The sequence below is a fragment of the Sminthopsis crassicaudata genome, chromosome 2 (assembly GCF_048593235.1).
Source record: "Sminthopsis crassicaudata isolate SCR6 chromosome 2, ASM4859323v1, whole genome shotgun sequence".
NCBI classification, from domain to species: Eukaryota; Metazoa; Chordata; class Mammalia; order Dasyuromorphia; family Dasyuridae; genus Sminthopsis; species Sminthopsis crassicaudata.
Window position 1 is genome coordinate 554,342,243 of NC_133618.1, and position 19,152 is coordinate 554,361,394.

Sequence of the window (19,152 nt, forward strand, 5' to 3'; positions counted from 1 at the left end):
TTTGTAGGTCCAATTATCTATGATTTCATAATGGCTAAATTGTATGATTTTTGAATATGAGTAACACAGCTCGTTAGATTTTCTCTTCTGAGTCCTACACATTTTCATTATCATTCAAATTACTCAAAAAAGACACTAATTCCATAGATCTCTCCTTTCATAAAATACGTTTGATTAGGAACTTAGAGTTCCACAATTCCTACTATCTTTAAAATGATTACCAGACTGGATAATGGTATGATGGAGTTAACTGAGAGTCAATCAGAAAAGTTTAATTTCAGCCTTTTTGCAGTCCAATTTCTTACCTTAGTTAAGAGGAATACAATAAAAATTACTGTCCTTATATGCTGAGGATCTTACAGAGGTTCAAAGATGATGAATACCATCCATAAATTTTTCCACAACTGTTTAAGGGACAGGTCAATGCTCCGAGAGCCTCCACAGCTGTGGATCATAGCATCTGAAAGAGTTGCAGGGCAGCCTTTGCTGACACAGGTATTGCAGACTGGGGATGAGATAAATTGGAGGCAGAGGGAAGAGGAAAGAGGTCAGACAATGCAATGGTCTCTCAGTCAGAGAGGTCAGAGAACAGCAACTGCCTCTCAGTCTCCTTGTGTCAACCTCTCACAAGAGGAGATGGGCTGGATCTCCGGCAGCCACTGTCAGGTGGCTCCTGTGTATTCCAACAGTTCTCCTGTATATTCCAATACACAACAAGATGGAAGGAGGGGTTTTTGATAGTTCTGCTTTTCAAACTTCCATCCAATATAATGCTTTTTATCATCTATGATATTCAGATTTTGTAACCGATCATATTGTTCTCCATCTGGATTGCTTCTGTTCTCTTGTACTTCCCCAAACTATATGAATGATAAGAAGACCTACTTCATGTTTTTTTGGCTCATGGAGGAGCTGAAAAGATTCATTGTATGGGTGACTGCTAGTCTTACCAATGATTTAAATTGAATTTAAATCAGAACTTGTGTCTCAGTTTACCTTAATTTTAATCATAACAAAATCATTCCGTGGTATACTTATTCCTATGAAGAAGGCCAGAAACTGATTTCACTTACAAAATGAATATGACCGGATTAGATTTGTAATAAATATAGGGAATACATTATTTTTTTCTTTTCTTTTCTTTTTTATTAAAGCTTTTTTATTTTCAGAGCATATGCATGGGTAATTTTTCAGCATTGATCCTTGCAAAACCATTTGTTCCAAATTATCCCCTCCTTCCCCCTATCTCTTCCCCTAGCTGGCAGATAGTCCAATATATGTTAAATTCAATGTATGTATACATATATAGTTATCTTGCTGCACAAGAAAAATCAGATCAAGAAGGAAGAAAAACTAAAATTAAGAAAACAAAATGCAAGCAAATAACAGAGAGAGTGAGAATGTGATGTTGTGTTCCACACTGTTCCCATAGTCCTCTCTCTGGGTGTAGATGGCTCTTTTCATCACTGAACAAATGGAATTGGTTTGAATCATCTTATTCTTGAAGGGAGCCACGTCCATCAGAACTGATCCTCATATACTCTTGTTGTTGCCCTATATAATGATCTCCGGTTTTGCTCATTTCTCTCAGCATCAGTTCATATAGGTCTCTCTAAGCCTCTCTGAAATCACCCTGCTGGTCATTTCTTACAGAACAATAGTATTCTATAACATTCATATACCACAATTTATTCAGCCATTCTCTAATTAATGGGCATCCACTCAGTTTCCAATTTCTGACACTACAAAGAGAGCTGCCACAAACATTTTTTACACATGTAGGTCACTTTCCCTCCTTTAAGATCTCTTTGGGATATAAGCCCAGTATGCTGGATCAAAGGGAAAGCACAGTTTGATAACTTTTTGAGCAAAGTTCCAAACTGCTGTACAGAATGGTTGGATCCATTCACAGTTCTAACAATGCATCAGTGTCCCAGTTTTCCCACAGCCCCTCCAACATTCATCATTATTTGTTCCTGTCATCTTAGCCAATCTGAGAGGTGTGTAGTGGTATCTCAGTTGTCTTAATTTGCATTTCTTGATTTGGAGCACCTTTTCATGTGTCTACAAATAGTTTCAATTTCTTCATCTGAAAATTGTCTTTGATCACTTATCAATTGGAATGGCTTGAATTATTATAAATTTGAGTCAATTCTCTATATATTTTAGAAATAAGGCCTTTATCAGATCCTTTGGATGTAAAAATATTTTCCCAGTTTATTGCTTCCCTTTTGATCTTGTCTGCATTAGTTTTGTTTGTACAAAAAATATTTTAACTTAATAAAAAATTATCCATTTTGTGATCAATGATAGTCTCTAGTTCTTCTTTGGTCACAAATTCCTTCCTCCATAATTCTGAGAGGTAAACTATCCTATGTTCTTCTAATTGGTTTATAATATCATTCTTTATGTTTAGATCATGAACCTATTTCAACATTATCTTGGTAGGTATACTTTGTTAGGTGTGGATCTTTGCCTACTTTCTGCCATACTAATTTCCAATTTTCCCAGCAGTTTTTGTCAAATAGTGAATTCTTATCCCAAAAGCTGGGACCTTTGGGTTTGTAAAATAATAAGATTCTTATAGTCATTGACTTGTTCTGTGAATCTAACCTATTCCACTGATCAATTTCTCTATTTCTTAGCAGTATTAAATGGTTTTGATGACCGCTGCTTTATAATATAGTTTTAGATCTGGTACAGCTAGGTCACCTCCATTTGCTTTTCATTAATTCCTTTGAAATTCTTGACCTTTTGTTCTTCCAGATAAATTTTGTTATTTTTTCCTGGGTCAGTAAAATAGTTTCTTGGGAGTTTGATTGGTTTAGCACTAAGTAAATAGATTAGTTTAGGGAATATTGTCATCTTTACTATATTCACTTGACCTGTCCACAAATACTTGTTATTTTTAAAATTGCTTAGATCTGTATTTATTTGTGTGGAAAGTGTTTTGTCGTTTTTCTCATACAGTTCCTGACTTTCCTTTGGCAGATAGAGTCCCAAATATTTTATACTATCAACAGTTATTTTAAATAGAATTTCTCTTTGTATTTCTTGCTGTTAGATTTTGTTAGTGAAGTATAAGAATGCTGATGATTTATGTGGATTTATTTTCTATCCTGCAACTTTGCTGAAATTGTGGATTGCTTCTAATAGATTTTTAGATGATTCTCTGGGGTTCTCTAAGTATACCAACATATCACCTGTAAAGAGTGATAAGTTGGTTTCCTCATTACTTACTCTAATTCCTTTAATATCTTTTTTTTATTGCCAAAGCTAGAATTTCTAATATAATATTGAATAGTAATGGTGATAGTGGGTAACCTTGTTTCATCCCTGATCTTACTAGGAATGGTCTAGTTTATTCCCATTATATATGATACTTGCTGATGGTTTTAAATAGATGCTACTGACTGTTTTAAGGAAAAGTCCATTTATTCCTATATTTTCTAGTGTTTTTATTAGGAATGTATTGGATTTTATCAAATGCTTTTTCTGCATCTATTGAGAATTATATAGTTTTTGTTAACTTGGTTATTGATATATTCAATTATGTTAATAGTTTTCCTAATATTGAAATAGCCCTGCATTCTTTGTACAAATCCTACTTCATTGTGGTGTATTATCCTAGTAATGATTTTCTGTAATCTGTAATAGTTTTTTAAGATTTTTGCATCAATATTCATTAGGGAGATTGGGCTATAATTTTCTTTCTCTGTTTTCATCCTACCTGGTTTAGGTATCAGTACCATTTCTATGTCATAAAGGAATTTGAAAGGAGTTCTTCATTTCATATTTTTCAAATAGTTTATATAGCATTGGAGTTAATTGTTCTTTAAATGTTTGGTTGAATTCACATGTAAATCCATATGGTCCTGGGGATTTATTTTTAGGGCATTGATTAATAGCTTGTTCTATTTCTTTTTCTAAAATGGGACTATTTAAGTAATTTATTTCCTCTTTTGTTAATCTGGGCAATCTATATTTTTGTAGGTATTCCTCCATTAAACTTAGATTGTCAAATTTATTGGCATAAAATTGGCATAGCTCCTGATAATTGTTCTAATTTTCTCTTCATTTGTGGATAGTTTTCCCTTTTCATTTTTCAGACTAATAATTTTATTTTCCTCTTTCTTTTTTCTAATGAAATTAAGTAACGCATTATCTATTTTTTTCATAAAACAAACAGTTTTATTTATTAATTCAATGTTTTTTAGTTTCAATTTTATTGATCTCTCCTTTTATTTTTAGAATTTCAAGTTTGGTATTTAAATGGAGGTTTTTTGTTCTTTTTCTAGCTTTTTTAGTTGCAAGCCCGATTTATTGATCTTTTCTTTCTCTATTTTATGCAAGTAAGCATCTAGAGATATAAAATTTCCCCTTATTACTTCTTTGGTTGCATTCCACAAATTTTGGTATATTGTCTCATTATTGTCATGTTCTTAGATGAAATTATTGATTGTGTCTATGATTTGCTAAGATTATTTAGTTTTCAATTTTGAGGGGGTCTATTTTCCCCTGGCCTTTTATTGAAAGTAATTTTATTGTATTGTGCTCTGAAAAAAAATGCATTTACTATTCCTGCCTTTCTGCATTTGATTTTGAGTTCTTTATGTCCTAATATATGGTCAGTTTTTATAGAGGTTCCATGAACTACCTAGAAGAAAGTGTATTTCTTTCTGTCTTCATTCAATTTTCTCCAAAGATCTATCATATCTAGATTTTCTAGTATTGTATTTACCTTTTTAACTTCTTTCTTATTTATTTTATGATTTGGTTTGTCTATTTCTGAGAGAGCTAGGTTGAACTCTTCCATTATATAGTTTTGCTGTCTATTTCTTCTTTCAACTCTCTTAACTTCTCCTTTAGGAATTTAGATGCTATATCACTTGGTGCCTATATGTTTAATACTGATATTGCTTCATTATCTATTATGGTACCCTTTAGCAAGATATAGTTCCTTCCTTATCTCTTTTAATTAGATCAATTTTTGCTTTGCTTGATCTGAGATCAGGATAACTCCCCTAATTTTTTAAATTCACCTGAAGCATAATAGATTCTGCTCCAGCCTTTTACCTTTACTCTATACATATCACTATGATTTAAATGTGTTTCCTGTAAACAATATATTGGCTTTTAATCCAGTTTGCTACCCACTTATGTTTTATGGGAGAGTTCACGCTATTCACATTTACAGTTAAAATTACTAATTCTGTATTTCCTGTCATCTTATTAATCCCAAATTATACTTTTCTTTTTCCTTTTCCCCTTTCCCTTCTCCCCAGTATTTTAGTATGAGCACAACTTGCCTCAAGAAGTTCTCCCCCTTTAGAGGTTCTCCTCCTTTCTTATACCTTTCCCCTATTATTTCTATTTTTCCTTCTATTTACCCTTTCCCATTTTACCTTCTACTTTTCTACAAGGTGAGAGATATTTCTCAGTGAAACCAAATATATCTAATATTCTTTCTTTGAGACAAATTTGATGAGAGTAAGATTCACACAATATTCGTCATCTTCCTTTCTTTCCCTTAATTATAACAGGTTTTCTTTGACTCTTCCTGAAATGTATTTGCCCCTCATTTTATCTCCATTTCCCCCTTTTTTCTGTTACAACCCCTTTTCCTCCTCTAGTTTTTTTTTTATATTTTGACAGTAAAATCAGATTATACATGTACTCTTAATGTTTACCCATAAGAGAAATACAGTTCTCAAGAGTTTTTTTTTTTTTTTTTTTTTTTACCTTTTTATGTTTCTCTTGAGTTCTATATTTGGAGGTCAAATTTTTTGTTTAACTTGTCTTTTTATCAAAAATAAATTGAATTCACCATTTTCATTGAATGTCCATCTTCTTTCCTGAAAGAAAATGCTCAGTTTAGTGGGATAATTTATTCTTGGCTGCATTCCAAGTTCCTTCACCTTTTGGAATATCAGAGTTCAGGCCCTTCAATCCTTTAACACGGAAGCTACTAGGTCCTGAGTAATCCTTATTGTGGCTCCTCAGTATTTGAATTGTTTCTTTCTCCCTGTTTGTAATATTTTTCCTTGGTCTGATAGTTCTGAAATTTAGCCATGATATTCCTTGGAGTTTTAATTTTAGGGTCTCTTTTGGGAGGTGTTTGGTGAATTCTTTAAATGGTCATTTTATCTCCTGATTCTATGATAAACAGGCAGTTCTCTTTGATGATTTCCTGAAAATAGTGTCTATGCTCTTTTTTTATTATGTATTTCAGGAAGTCCAATAATCCTTAGATTATCTCTCCTAGATCTATTTTCCAGGTCAGTTGTTTTCCCAATTAGGTATTTTATATTTATATTATATTCAGTTCTGAATTTTAGTGAATTATTTTCTTCATTTACTTTCATTTACCTTTTTATATTTGTCCAATTCAATTTTTAAATGAGTTATTTTGTTCTATGGAATTTTTTTTTATTTCACAAATTCTGTTTTTTAAGGTGTTATTTTCTTTTTCTGTTTCACAAATTATGTTTTTTAAGGAGTTATTTTCTTTTTCTGTTTCACAAATTCTGTTTTTCTGGGAGTTGCTTTCTTTTCCCATTTTATCAAATCTATCTTTTAATGAGTTATAGGCCTTTTCCAAATCCTCTTGCAAAGTTTTCATTTCCTTTCCCCATTTTTCTTCTAGCTCTCTTTTAAGATCCTTTTTAATTTCTTCTATGAGAGCCTTATGTAATGGGGACCAGGTTACACCACTCTTTGGGGCTTCATCTGAAGACAATCTGCTTTTAGTCTCCTCAGGATTTGAAATTTGTTCTTCTTTTTCATCATAGAAGCTCTCTATCATCAGAGTCCTCTTTACTTTTTTTTTTTTTTTTTACTAATTAAAAAAAAAAAAAAAGTTAAGATCTGCTTTTAGGGCAGGGAGGATTTTTCAAGCTTCCTCTACAAGCACTAGCTTCTTCTATAAGTGGCCATGGCTGAGTCAGTGCTGATTTACTCTTGGTGTTGGGGGGGGCGTAACCAGATCCCGTGAGATTTTGGCATTTTGGGGTTCACTATTGATCTTTTGTGTTTATGTTGGATGTTTTATAACTTCTCTGCTGATCTACTGGCTTGCAACCAGTGAGTGTCCAACACTGCTATAGATTCCTGTAGATTCCTCCTTAGAGATTCTCCACCATGCAGAGTTCATACCACCCTCAGAGTCCACACTGCCCAGGGACTCTGTGCTTTCTGCACTGGCATTTATGCTCAGTTGCTTGTGCTGGCTGCCACCCTCATTTTTCCAGTTGAAACAGACCTTTTCTGTTGTTCTTCTGCTGATAATTTGTTGCATTCCCAATAGTTGTGGATTCTGCTCGTCCACATCTAAATCAGAAGCTGGATTATTTTATCTCCTGATTCTATGATAAATGGGCATTTCTCTTTGATGATTTCCTGAAAAATAGTGTCTATGTTCTTTTTTATTGTGTATTTCAGGAAGTCCAATAATCCTTAGATTATCTCTCCTAGATCTATTTTCCAAGTCAGTTGTTTTCCCAACCCTGGACTTAGGGTTGTAGGAGAAGATCAAAAAGAAATGTGTCATCTCTGCCATCTTGGCTCTGCCCCCGGAAGTCCACATTATTTTTTTTTTGTTCTAAAAAATGAATCAGGCTTCATTGAACAAACATTTCATAAGCACTATTGTATGTGTGACACTACTAGATGTGAAGAAGTAGGGATATAGGAATGAGAAATTTTGCTTCAAGAAGCTCACTATGTTATGTGGGAGGGATTTCTTTTTAATAGACATTTATTAAGTAATTATTGTGAATAGAGCACTGTGTCCATATAAGTTATAATAGAAGAGAAAAGGGATGACATAGATAAAGTCTTATAAGAAATTTGATTTGAGATGTTTTATTTTTATATAGTGGAGGATAATCAGAAAAAGCTTCATAGAAGAAGTTGTATCTGAGGTGAACCATAGTGAAACTGAAAGACTTTGATAGCTGGAGATATAGACAGAGTATTTTCCAAGCATATAAGGAATTATCTTTGAGAATTTGTAGAAATAGAAGTTGGACAAACAAGAGAAAGTCCATTTTGGTAGATATATAAAGTCTATAAAGTAAAATAGAACAAATAAAATTGGAAATATACACTGGAGTTGGAATGTGAAAGACCTCAGATACCAGACAATGGAGTTTGTATTTTATTTTAGAGGGAATGGGGAGCCATTGGAGTTTTTACAGCCAAAGAGTGTTGTGATACTGTGCATTAAGAAGGATCCTTTGACCCAAATGTAAAAGATGGAGACTATTATCCTAATCCATGCCAAGACCTAAAGAATGTCTGATTTAGCATTACGATATGAATGGGGAGGAGAAAATAAAAAAGAATTATAACCAAGGGAATAGAGTTGACAAGAATTGACAACAAATGGACAAAGAGGATAATAATCCAGATTTTGATCTGGATCAAAGTGGGCAAATTTATGGGGGGAAGGAGATGATGAAGGTTCAATTCTGAATAGGTTGTTTGAGGTTCTAACAGGATACCTAAATGGAAATATATATCACACATGCAATTGGAAATGTGAGCCATACCAAAGAGAAAAAAATCAAGACAGAAAATAGATATGGAGTCATTTATATAAATATTTTCTGGGAGTAATGAGAGAGAAAAAGGAAGAAAAAATGGCTAAGGTTAATCTTATGGGCTACTAACACTTAGGCTGAAGAAGATTAAAAGTGAATCAGTATAGACTACAAGGTGATCAGACAGGTAAAAACACAGTAGCTTATTTTTTTGTTATTTGCCTTTTGTCTTCAAAAGAAATCAGATTAATTGAGGATTCCTGCTAAGTTTAATAGATTAAGGTTTTGTAGGAAATCATTCAATCTGTGAAAGGTCTGACATCTTCATGTCTCGTGCCTGAGAAGCTACAATTGCACCCTTTACTATGGCCTTGAGAAGATTGACTGGATTCTATGAAAGCCTTTCTAGAGTGTTGTAGAGCATCAGTGCTATCCACACCCATTGTCTTCTGGACAGAAATTTAATTGTTTAAAATGCAGTGTTCAATTTGTTCCCTGACATCCCAGTGGTGGCATAAGTAACATGCTTATCAAGAGGATTATCTTTTGTACTTTGTATACCAATTTATCTATTTCAGGGTAGAATGAATTCATTTAATCTGTCTTGAAAGATTAAATTATTTTATTCTTTTACATGACAAGGAGGTGATACCCTGGTTCTTATAACAATGATGCCCAGTGAAGCAGAACTCTAAGCTTGTATCTACTAGCCCTTCAGGTACAGAATGGATTGATTGAACTTTGTAATCCATTAGAAAAAAAACCCCAGTAGTAAAGCTTGATTTAATTTAGACAATATACTGTATAATGCATCTATACCCTCTCTAAAACAAATCAGAGTGATAGATGCTGACTATGAACATGTTATTTCTTATGTTAGGATAATAAAACCAGGATACTGGTATTGATGATTCAAGATTATAGTAGAGAAAACAACTACCAGTGAATTTGAGTAAGCTTTTGTTTTTCATTCAGGTCTACATATTATAACTGAATATTAGCCAAGTAGGTAGATTGAATCACTTCTTTTTCATAGAAATAGTTTGTTTTTCATAAATGGGTTAAAAGTCAATCTGGAAACCACTATTCTAATAATCATTGTTATTATCACTCATTTGTACAAACATTGAAATGTACATATATTTTATGATTATAGATCTCTTAAGTCTCCCCCTCCAAAAAAAGCCCAACCTAATTCTTAACTCTGTTTCTAAACTGAATGAAACCTTACATATGGGATCTCCTAAATGAAAAGCATTTTGTTAAGATATCATTCTGTCTTGAGTCTTTACTTGTTTTTCTTATCTTCCTTTCCATTTTTTTGCACTATATCTTGAGCTTCCTAAGCCCTATATGTGTATGTTCCTCCAAGGTTTGTCCTTGAGATGCCTATTTCCAAGTATTGACTTCTTTTCTGAAGACATTTCACCTGAATGTTCCATGGATTTATCAAATTTTGAGTTTATAATTTTCTCCACTAAACTTGTTCCTCATGTTAAATTCACTGTCTTACTGATATCACTAATGACTTGTTTCCCACTGGTTCATAACTATAGATTATGCTCAATTTCCCTCTTCTTCATCTTTCATCTTTCATCAATTACTATAGTGTTTCATCTCCAGTAGGTGTTTGAGAAGTGGGTTTTTAAAAAATTTGTTTTGTTGAATTGCTAAGATGTGTGTCTAGAGAAGTAATATAAAATATGGTTCAAAAATGAAGTTGTATCAATTCTATTTTTACTATATTTCTCATGTATATTCATTATTCAACTCCTCTTTTAAAGGTCATTGTTATCTCCCATCTAGACTATTACAGCAAGTTTCTAAAACCTTTCTCACTATTATTTCTTCCCTGACCCCCGACCCCTACCACTGCCATCCATACTGCTTTTTTTGCCCCAAGAATCATCTTTCTTACCTATAGATGTTATCATGTCACTCCTCTATTCAGAAATCTGTAATAGCTCACTATTACCTTCCCAATAAAGCTCACACTTTCTACCTGGGTTCTAAACCTTTATAATCCAGTAATACTTTACCAGACCAGCCTTTTCTAATCTTCTCCATGAACTCTATATTCCAATCAAATTGAGCAACTCTCTGGTCCCTAAAAATTCATCATGTTCTCACATTTACACACTTTTTTTGAGGCTATCCCCTGTCCTGGCACTTCTCCCTATCTTCACCCGTTGAACTTTTATATATTCTTTAAAACCCCTCTCAAATGTCACCTTTTCTATAATATAAAGTAAACTCTTCCTTTATCTTCCGATTGGTTATGAACGTCTTTCCAATTGAGATTTCACCTGCATTTTGATTTATAACTCTTGAATGAATGGTTGTGAATGCCATTCTTTCTAAGGATTCTTCAAGTCTCATCTGTAGATTTTGAGATAAAACAAATTTAGAGATCGTGCTACAAGCTTTTGAGAGACATGACATTCTTCCATTACCAAACACCTGAACTATTCTACTAGCCTCTTAATAGTTCTTCTCATGTTCCAATTTCCAATCTATTCCTTATACCTCAGAAATTAATTTTAGTACCCTTCATCTCTTCTAAAACTCCTAGTCAAAATTTCAGCATTCTCGCATTTTCTACAAAGAAGGGTTTCAAATTTAGTGACCTGGTATTAAAACCCTCCAAAATCAAGCAACACCCTATTTTTAAATCATATGTTATGTGATCTATTTTCTATAATTGGTTCTCATACACATTAGTATCAGAACCCCTTTACCTACTTAAAAATAATTGATGACCCCTTTATGCTCTTAAAAATGTTGGGAGACCCAAAAAAGCTTTTTGTTTATGTGAATTATATCTATTGATGTTTGCATATTTTAAATTAAAACATAAAATATTTTAAAATAACAATAAATCTGCTATTTATTAATATAAATAATGTGTTCCTGTGAAAAAAAAACTAATTTTCCAAAAACAAAGCAAAATTAGGGAGGGATAGCATTTTTTTAACTTCTTTTTGTGAATCTCCTTAATGCTACTTCATAGAATACAGCTCAATTCTTCTACTTGCTTTTATATTCAATTTAATGCAGAACCAAACCAGGGGAATAATATACAAAGTCATTATAATAATACAAATAAATCCCCCATAAAAGGTAACTAAACAGAATAAATGCAAGGATCAGTACTGAATCCATGGATCTATTAATATTGAATGTGATATGATAAATCAGAAATAGTTGATATAATAGAAACTTTTATTTTTGATTTTTGCTACAAAGAGGTGTTGGGGGGGAAGGCAGAGGTTGGGAAAGGACACATATGAAATATATATGTATTATTGTATAAATTACATAATTAATTGAGTTATAATTTATTATGATAGAAATAATATAAATATATTAATAAATAATAATAGAAAAAGGCTCAGAAGTTGTTGTTCGGGACTCAGCTGTTGTTGGTTTTAAAACACAGATTAATTATCTAACCATTCTTTTGGGTTTTTTTGTATGTGTTTTATATGTTGGAAAGCTGGGAAACTCAGCTCAATACACAAGAACTCCTCAGGAAAATACTGCACAGAGAGAAAACATTCATTCACAGATGCCCTGATAAAGCAGCCCTAAATATCTGAGACTCATAGTTCTGCTGCAATAAAGTCCTAGCAGTCTCATAAGATCATATCTTCAAATTTGAAAAGAACCATAGAGAACATTTAATACAGGGGTGTCAAATTCAAATAGAAATAGGGATTCCTAATCCATTAACAAGGATCCCTGTGGTCAGCATATTGACTTAGAAGACAATACATTAATTTTTTCTATGTTTGAAAATCCTACTACTCCACATTTTAATGCACTGATTTCAAGTACCACCCTTTTTCTATCTCAACAGGAAAAAAGCTGCAGAGGTAACATGCCCATAATAAAATGTCACTGCCTTCTTTGCTTAAACTTGGACAACTCATCTGAATCTATTCAGACTCAGTATTTTGATTTGCTTTTGTTTTTTGATGTTTCTGAAAGGAGAAGATTGTGTTAGATAAGCTTCAAAGTCTCTTTTATTTAAAATATACAAATGCCTATAATGTTTTTAATTTTAAAAATTAATAAGTATTTTCCCTCCCTTCTGCTCTACCCCCCCATCTTTAATTGGACAACAATAATGGAGCTTGTAATAAAAATGCATAATAAAGTAAAGCAAGGGTATCTGGATGAAATAGAGGAGAGGGTGCTAGGCTGGGAGTCAGGAAGACTCATCTTCTTAATTCAAATATGATTTCAGATACTTCCCCCCCCCCTGAGGCTGGGGTTAAGTGACTTGCCCAGGGTCACACAGCTAGGAAGTGTTAAGTGTCTGAGACCAGATTTGAACTCGGGTCCTCCTGAATTCAGGGCTGGTGCTCTACCCACTGCGCCACCTAGTTGCCCCAATTTCAGATACTTTTTAACTGTGGGATCCTGGGTAAGTCAGTTAACTCTTCTTCAGTTTCCTCATTTGTATAATGAGCTAGAGAAGAAAATGCCAAACCACTTCAATATCTTTCCAAGAAAACCCCAAATAATGTTATGAAGAGTTTAGACACAATTGAAATGATGGAAGACAACAACAAAAAAAATCTCTAATTTTCATGTTCAAAAATGTGTTTCTGGATAGAGTACTAGCCCTGAAGTCAAGAGTACCTAACTTCAAATCTGGACTCAGACACTTGACACTTCCTAGCTGTGTGACCCTGGGCAAGTCACTTAACCCCAATTGCCTCTGCAAAAAAAAAAAAAAAAAAAAAAAAAAAAAAAATTTTGCATCTTGATACCTCTCTATCAAGAGATGAGTATTATACTTTGTCTTTGATTTTCTATAATTATTCTTTGTGTAAAAGCATTTATCTGAATTTTATAGTCTTCCCAATTTGTTTTATTTTATAAAATTGTCATTATATAAATTGCTTTTCTAGTTCTGACACTTCATTTTGTAGCTGTTCACAGAATTTCCTTTGAAATATTCCATATTGCCATTTCTTATGGTATAGTAATATTCTGTTACATTCATATACATTTATTTAGACATTCACAATAGGGTTTTTCCATCTCTCTGACCTCTTTGGGGGAAAGGGCAAGTAAGAGGATCACTGCATCGAGTGACTTTTAGGACATGATTTTAATTTGCTTTCCAAAATAAGTAGACCAATTCACATCTCTATCAACAATGCCACATGCCTATAAACTATCATATAATTTGTTAACCACTAAACTTAGTATTCATTGGCACATGCTGAGTGATTAGGCTGACCCCTTGGGCACCATCACATCAACTGTCTACCAGCATTAAATTCAAGGATCATAAGGCAATATTAAAACTTTAAATTGCTCAGTTATTCCAGTGCAGATAGGAAGAATAAGAAACCTGGCTAGCTGTCAATTTTGGGCTACTTTATTCTTAGTAAATGGATTTAGGGTCTGTGCAGTGAGAGAGGGACAGTGGTTAGTAGAGCAAGCAGTCAAATAATCTTCAGAGGTGGGAGTTCAGACTGTCCTTGGTGCTGAATTTTCTCCATGACATTTTTCAGTTTATGTTAAACCCTGTATTATAGACTTGCATTTTTTGAAGTTGATTTTAATCTCCAAATAATCTGTCAGTAAAGCATGTAGTAGCAAACCACCTATATAAACCACAGTAAAAATTCAAGATGATAGCCATAATACAGTCATTTCATTCAACATAATAGGAAATAAAGTGTAATGGGTGATTGGAACAGATATACTAGGGAGTAAGTACTAGGCATTATTCACATTCTTCAAATGATCAAAATTGCTTGGGTTTCCTCATGTCTCAGGGCAAAATAACCCATAAAAAAGCTGCTGAATATAAAAGGGAGGATTTTCTTGTAGAAGGGAAACCCTCTGATGGCATTAAAGTCCTATACTCTCTCCATCTTAAAGGCCATAGTCAAGATCCAAAGGAGCAATTAGATTTGATAGATTGAGTCAGAGAGTCCCATTATATCAATGAATCTAGCTCCCTTGTCTCCAGATCAAAAGGAGAGTTAGTTTTGAGAGTATATAGGAATGATAAGTTAAACTCAAGGAGAGGTAAATCTCCCTATGTATTGTTAAGGCTTTCAAGATTATATGATGAAGCATCCATCTGTATTTAACAGCATTGCTTGCCCCTGCCAGATAAAATCATTTTTGCTGCCTATAATGCATTTTTTGCTTTGAGTAGGAACATTATTATTTTTATCAAACTATTTTAAAAAGGATTTTACATATAACTCTGTCCTAATAATATTTGTAAGGCATTTTGCAAATATTATTTCATTTAAATCTCAGCAACCTCGTGAAAGGTATTTTTTGCCTTTTTTTTTAGAAATGAGGAAACTGAGGCTGAGAAATTGAATGACTTACCCATAGTCACAAAGCTAGTGAGTACTGGAGACAAAATTTAAACAGCTCCTAAGTAACCTCTTTGGTTGCAAAGGAATTGATGGCCATGTTCATGAACCGAGTCAAGTCAAGTCAATATATTGGTAATTATCAAGAGCTTACTATGTGCTAGGTGCTGTTCTTGGCACTCAGAATATAAATACAGTCAAAAAGAAAAAACAATCCATGCCCTACAAGAGCTTACATTCTAATGGGAGAAGATTATACATAAAGGGGAACTGAAAAGCTGGTGGGGAAGGAGGGGTACAGAAGCTATCCATATGCTGCTGACATCATAGAGACAGAAGTGTGGAGAATCAACAGAAACCAGGCAAAGAATGAAGGAGTGTCTATGGCTGATCCAGCCACTTTATAAAAGAGGTTCCAGGAAAAACCAACCAGCCAAACAAAGGGATTCAGCGATCTTCCATAATGAGAAGACTGCTAGAGAATAGTGCTGGAACATCCTTTAGGATGAGTTGATAGAGAAAGAAATCTGGAAAGTCAGGAGCAGGGCCTGGAGACAAGGAATGAGGTGTTGGAAAACAGTGCTATCAATTAGTGGTTTCCAACAGGTGAACACTGAATTCATACTCTTACTAGGTACTGTTATTTCTCCATTTCTCCCTCTTTCCCTCCTTCTCTCTGTCTCCCTTCTTCCATCCCTGTTGCCCTTCTTCTTTCTTACTCTCCTTCTCCTCCCCCCATGTCTCTCTCACATATACACACCATCTATCTGTCTGCCTTTCTGTCTGTTTCCCTCCCTCTTTCCTTCCCTCTCTTCTTCTTTCTCTCCCTTCCTCTCTCCCCTTTTCTTACTCCCCATTTCCTTCTCTCCTCTCTCTCTCTCTCTCTCTCTCTCTCTCTCTCTCTCTCTCTCTCTCTCTCTCTCTCTCTCTCTCTCTCTCTCTCTCTCTCTCTCTCTCCACACATACACACACATCTTCTCTGTCTGTCTGTCTCTCCATCTCTGTCTCCCTATCTCTGTTCCTCCCCCTTTCATTGTCTCTCTTCTCCTCTCCCAGCATTCCATTCATTATGCTATATCACATTATTCCCTCATTATTTATGTGTAACAAAATATCTGGTGCCTCTGCATAACAATCAAGCAAGTTTCTATATAACAATTATACAGAATGAATAAATATTGTCTCATACAAGTATTATTTATATAACTTTTTAAATTTAGAAACTCTAGATCAGATGTCCAACTAAACCAGATTAAAATCTTGCTAGGAAAGAGTTTAAAAATAAAGTAGAAATACAATAGAACATAGATAATGTTGATTTGTGGTTTTCTAAGTCAATATGTGGCTGGAGTCACCATTAATCTTAAATTAAATAGAAAGTAGGAACTAGACATTATATAAGGATCCCTGTAGTTGGTATATTGAATTAGAAAACCACTTATTAACATTATGTTCTGTTGCATTTTTATTTATTCATTCATTTGTTTTTAAAATTTTTCATTTTAATCTGATTTAGATTGAATTTAAGAGTGTTGCATGTTTAATACCTCTGCTCTAGATGACAAAGAATTGATCTTTAGGTTAGAAAGGTATCATAACAAGTGTCCTCTCTGACATTTACTGATTTTCTTACCTGGGCTTGTGACTTAATCATGATTGCTTAGAATGCTGTTCTTGGCAATCAGTGCTTTCTAAAGGCTGACTGCTCTAAGAAATTATCTAAAATTATAAATCAGAGAAAGTGCTTTGCCAAAGTTTATTTTTTTTAAACTTGGGAATTCTCTATTCCAATGAAACTACAAGTCTAATTCTTATTTCTACATAATGTAAATGTTTAGCAGCATGGGGCAGGAAAAGAACACTGTATTTTAAGGCTGACTGCTACCTGGCTTTGAATTCTAGATTCTTTAATTTAATCTATCTGACCTTGGATAAATAAATAACCCTCAGGGCCATACTAAAGCCTCTAGGCCTTAGTATTGTCTTCCATAAAATGAGGAAATTGGACTAAAGATCCCTTCTGGTTTGACATCTGTGATCTTGTAATTAATAAAATACAAATAAATTTCAAAATGCTACTAAATTCACTTTCCATTTTCATTTTTAATTTTCTCAATATGTACAAATAAGAAACTACTATCATGTGAGGGGCCTTTGTCTTTTGTTTACATGTAAAAGGATTTTTAATATTCAAAGAGGAGGCAGCTAGATGGCACAGTATATAAAGCTCTGAAGTTAGACGTATCTGAGTTCAAATTCTACCTCAGAAACTTACTGTGTGATGCTGAGTCACTGATCAAATTAAGAGATCCAAGTCACTTAACCTTAATTATCCCCCCCAAAATTAGTTTAACATTCAAAAAGGTTAGAAACTCCTAATGTCATTTATCCTATGTTCTAGGCAGACTATTCTATTCTATTTGATGACATTCCATAGAGCACTTCAGTGACTTTGCATGAATTGTCTGCCATACTTAGAATGTTCTTCTCAGCCCTACTCACTTGAAATTTCTTATTTTGTTCCAGGATTACCTCTAGTGACACTTTCTACAAAAGGCTTTCATGATTCTCCCAGTTATTATTGTTCTTCTGCTCTTTCCAAGATTATTTTGTATATTTCACCTGTGTATATATTGTTCCTTTTTAGTAAAATGAAACTTCTCTTTCCTTTTTGTAAAAAAAAATAGTGCTTAGTATAGTCTCAGGCAAACAACAGGCAATTAATAAATGCTTGTTGAATTGAAGAAGTGGTAGCACTAGGACTCCTATCTTTCAGCTCTTTTTCTGGGCCTCTTTCTGCTATAGGAAAGTGAAAAATAAAGTTAGGGTCACGAGGGATAGAAATTAAGCAAAGGTCAACAAATTCTGTGATGAAATAGACTGTCATGGGACCAATGTGTGTTTCTGACATCCAAACTCCTTTGATGTGAAATATTGATGCATTGGCTAAATAAAGAAATCTAGAGGGCCATCCCTACCTGCTGGGACATTATTACTTCCTGGCTTCTTTCATGTCTCAACTAAAACCCAACCTCCTGCAAGAGCATTTCCTTAATACTAAGATCTTCCCTCTGAAATCGCCCTCCATCTATCCTGTACATATGTTGAGTGTACTTACTTACTTCTTAGGAAGAGGAGGAAAGAACAGGTCAAGAAAATTAAGCCAGTTCTAATAAGGACCACAAGAAAATTCCTGACATTTTCTTATTCACTTCCTTACTAAGAAGTCTATAGATGACAGCTTGTTATTAGGGAATGTTCAAAGTGGTGAAGTGTCTTATTATTTACAAGCAGGCTAAGCAACCCAGAGCAATCCTACAGAAAATATAGATAATTCAAAATTTCCCTTTAATGTGGGTTTTTTGTTGTTTATATATATATATATATATATATATATATATATATATATATATATATATATATATATATATATATATTCCTGTTTGCTTGGCAGGAATCTTTGATATCTGAATGCTGATTGATTGTAGCTTACTTTCTGCTTTGCCCAGACAATTTTTCTAGATTACTGAGAAAAGGGTTAGTCCCTTAAACTTGATAGGAGAAGGAGTAGTGGGAAATAAAACAGACAAAAATAATGCTGTTCTTTAACCACACTTAAAATATTATATAGAATAAGTTTTCTTAACCTGGGATTAAGAATGAGGAATGGATGAGGAAAAAAAATTACATTTTAATTTTCATTAACCTCTAGTTGTAATGAATTATTTCCTTCAAATTTTAAAAAAATATTATTCTGAGAAGGGGCTAGAGACCTGTAAATTTTCAAAGAATTGTATTGTATAAAAATGCTTAAGAACCTTTAGTCTAGATACAGGTGGAACTATGGAGTAAATGAAAATGCTAGGAATCCTCAAGGTATCATGACCTATTCCCTAGAGAATCTTTCAATGCTTTTGAAGCATCAAGTTACTTTAGATTTGAGACTAAGCATTCATATTCGATGTGGACTTTGAAGAGCATTTTCTTGGTAATTAGTATGTTTTCTTATCTCAGTCTGTAGAAAAACAGAAGAGGATTTCCTTTGTATTTAAAATAGCTCTGTGGACTAAAACTTCATATTATAGTTGACATTTTAAAATGACCTGAAAAGGCATAACATTAAAATTAAAGGTGCAGCATGTATATTTCACTGGGGACTAAAGCTGGAGCAAGTAATGTTTCCTTTCTGTCTTAGAGACCAAGGTTAAGAAAAATTAATGGATTCTTGGTATGTTTAGTTTATCTTCTGCATG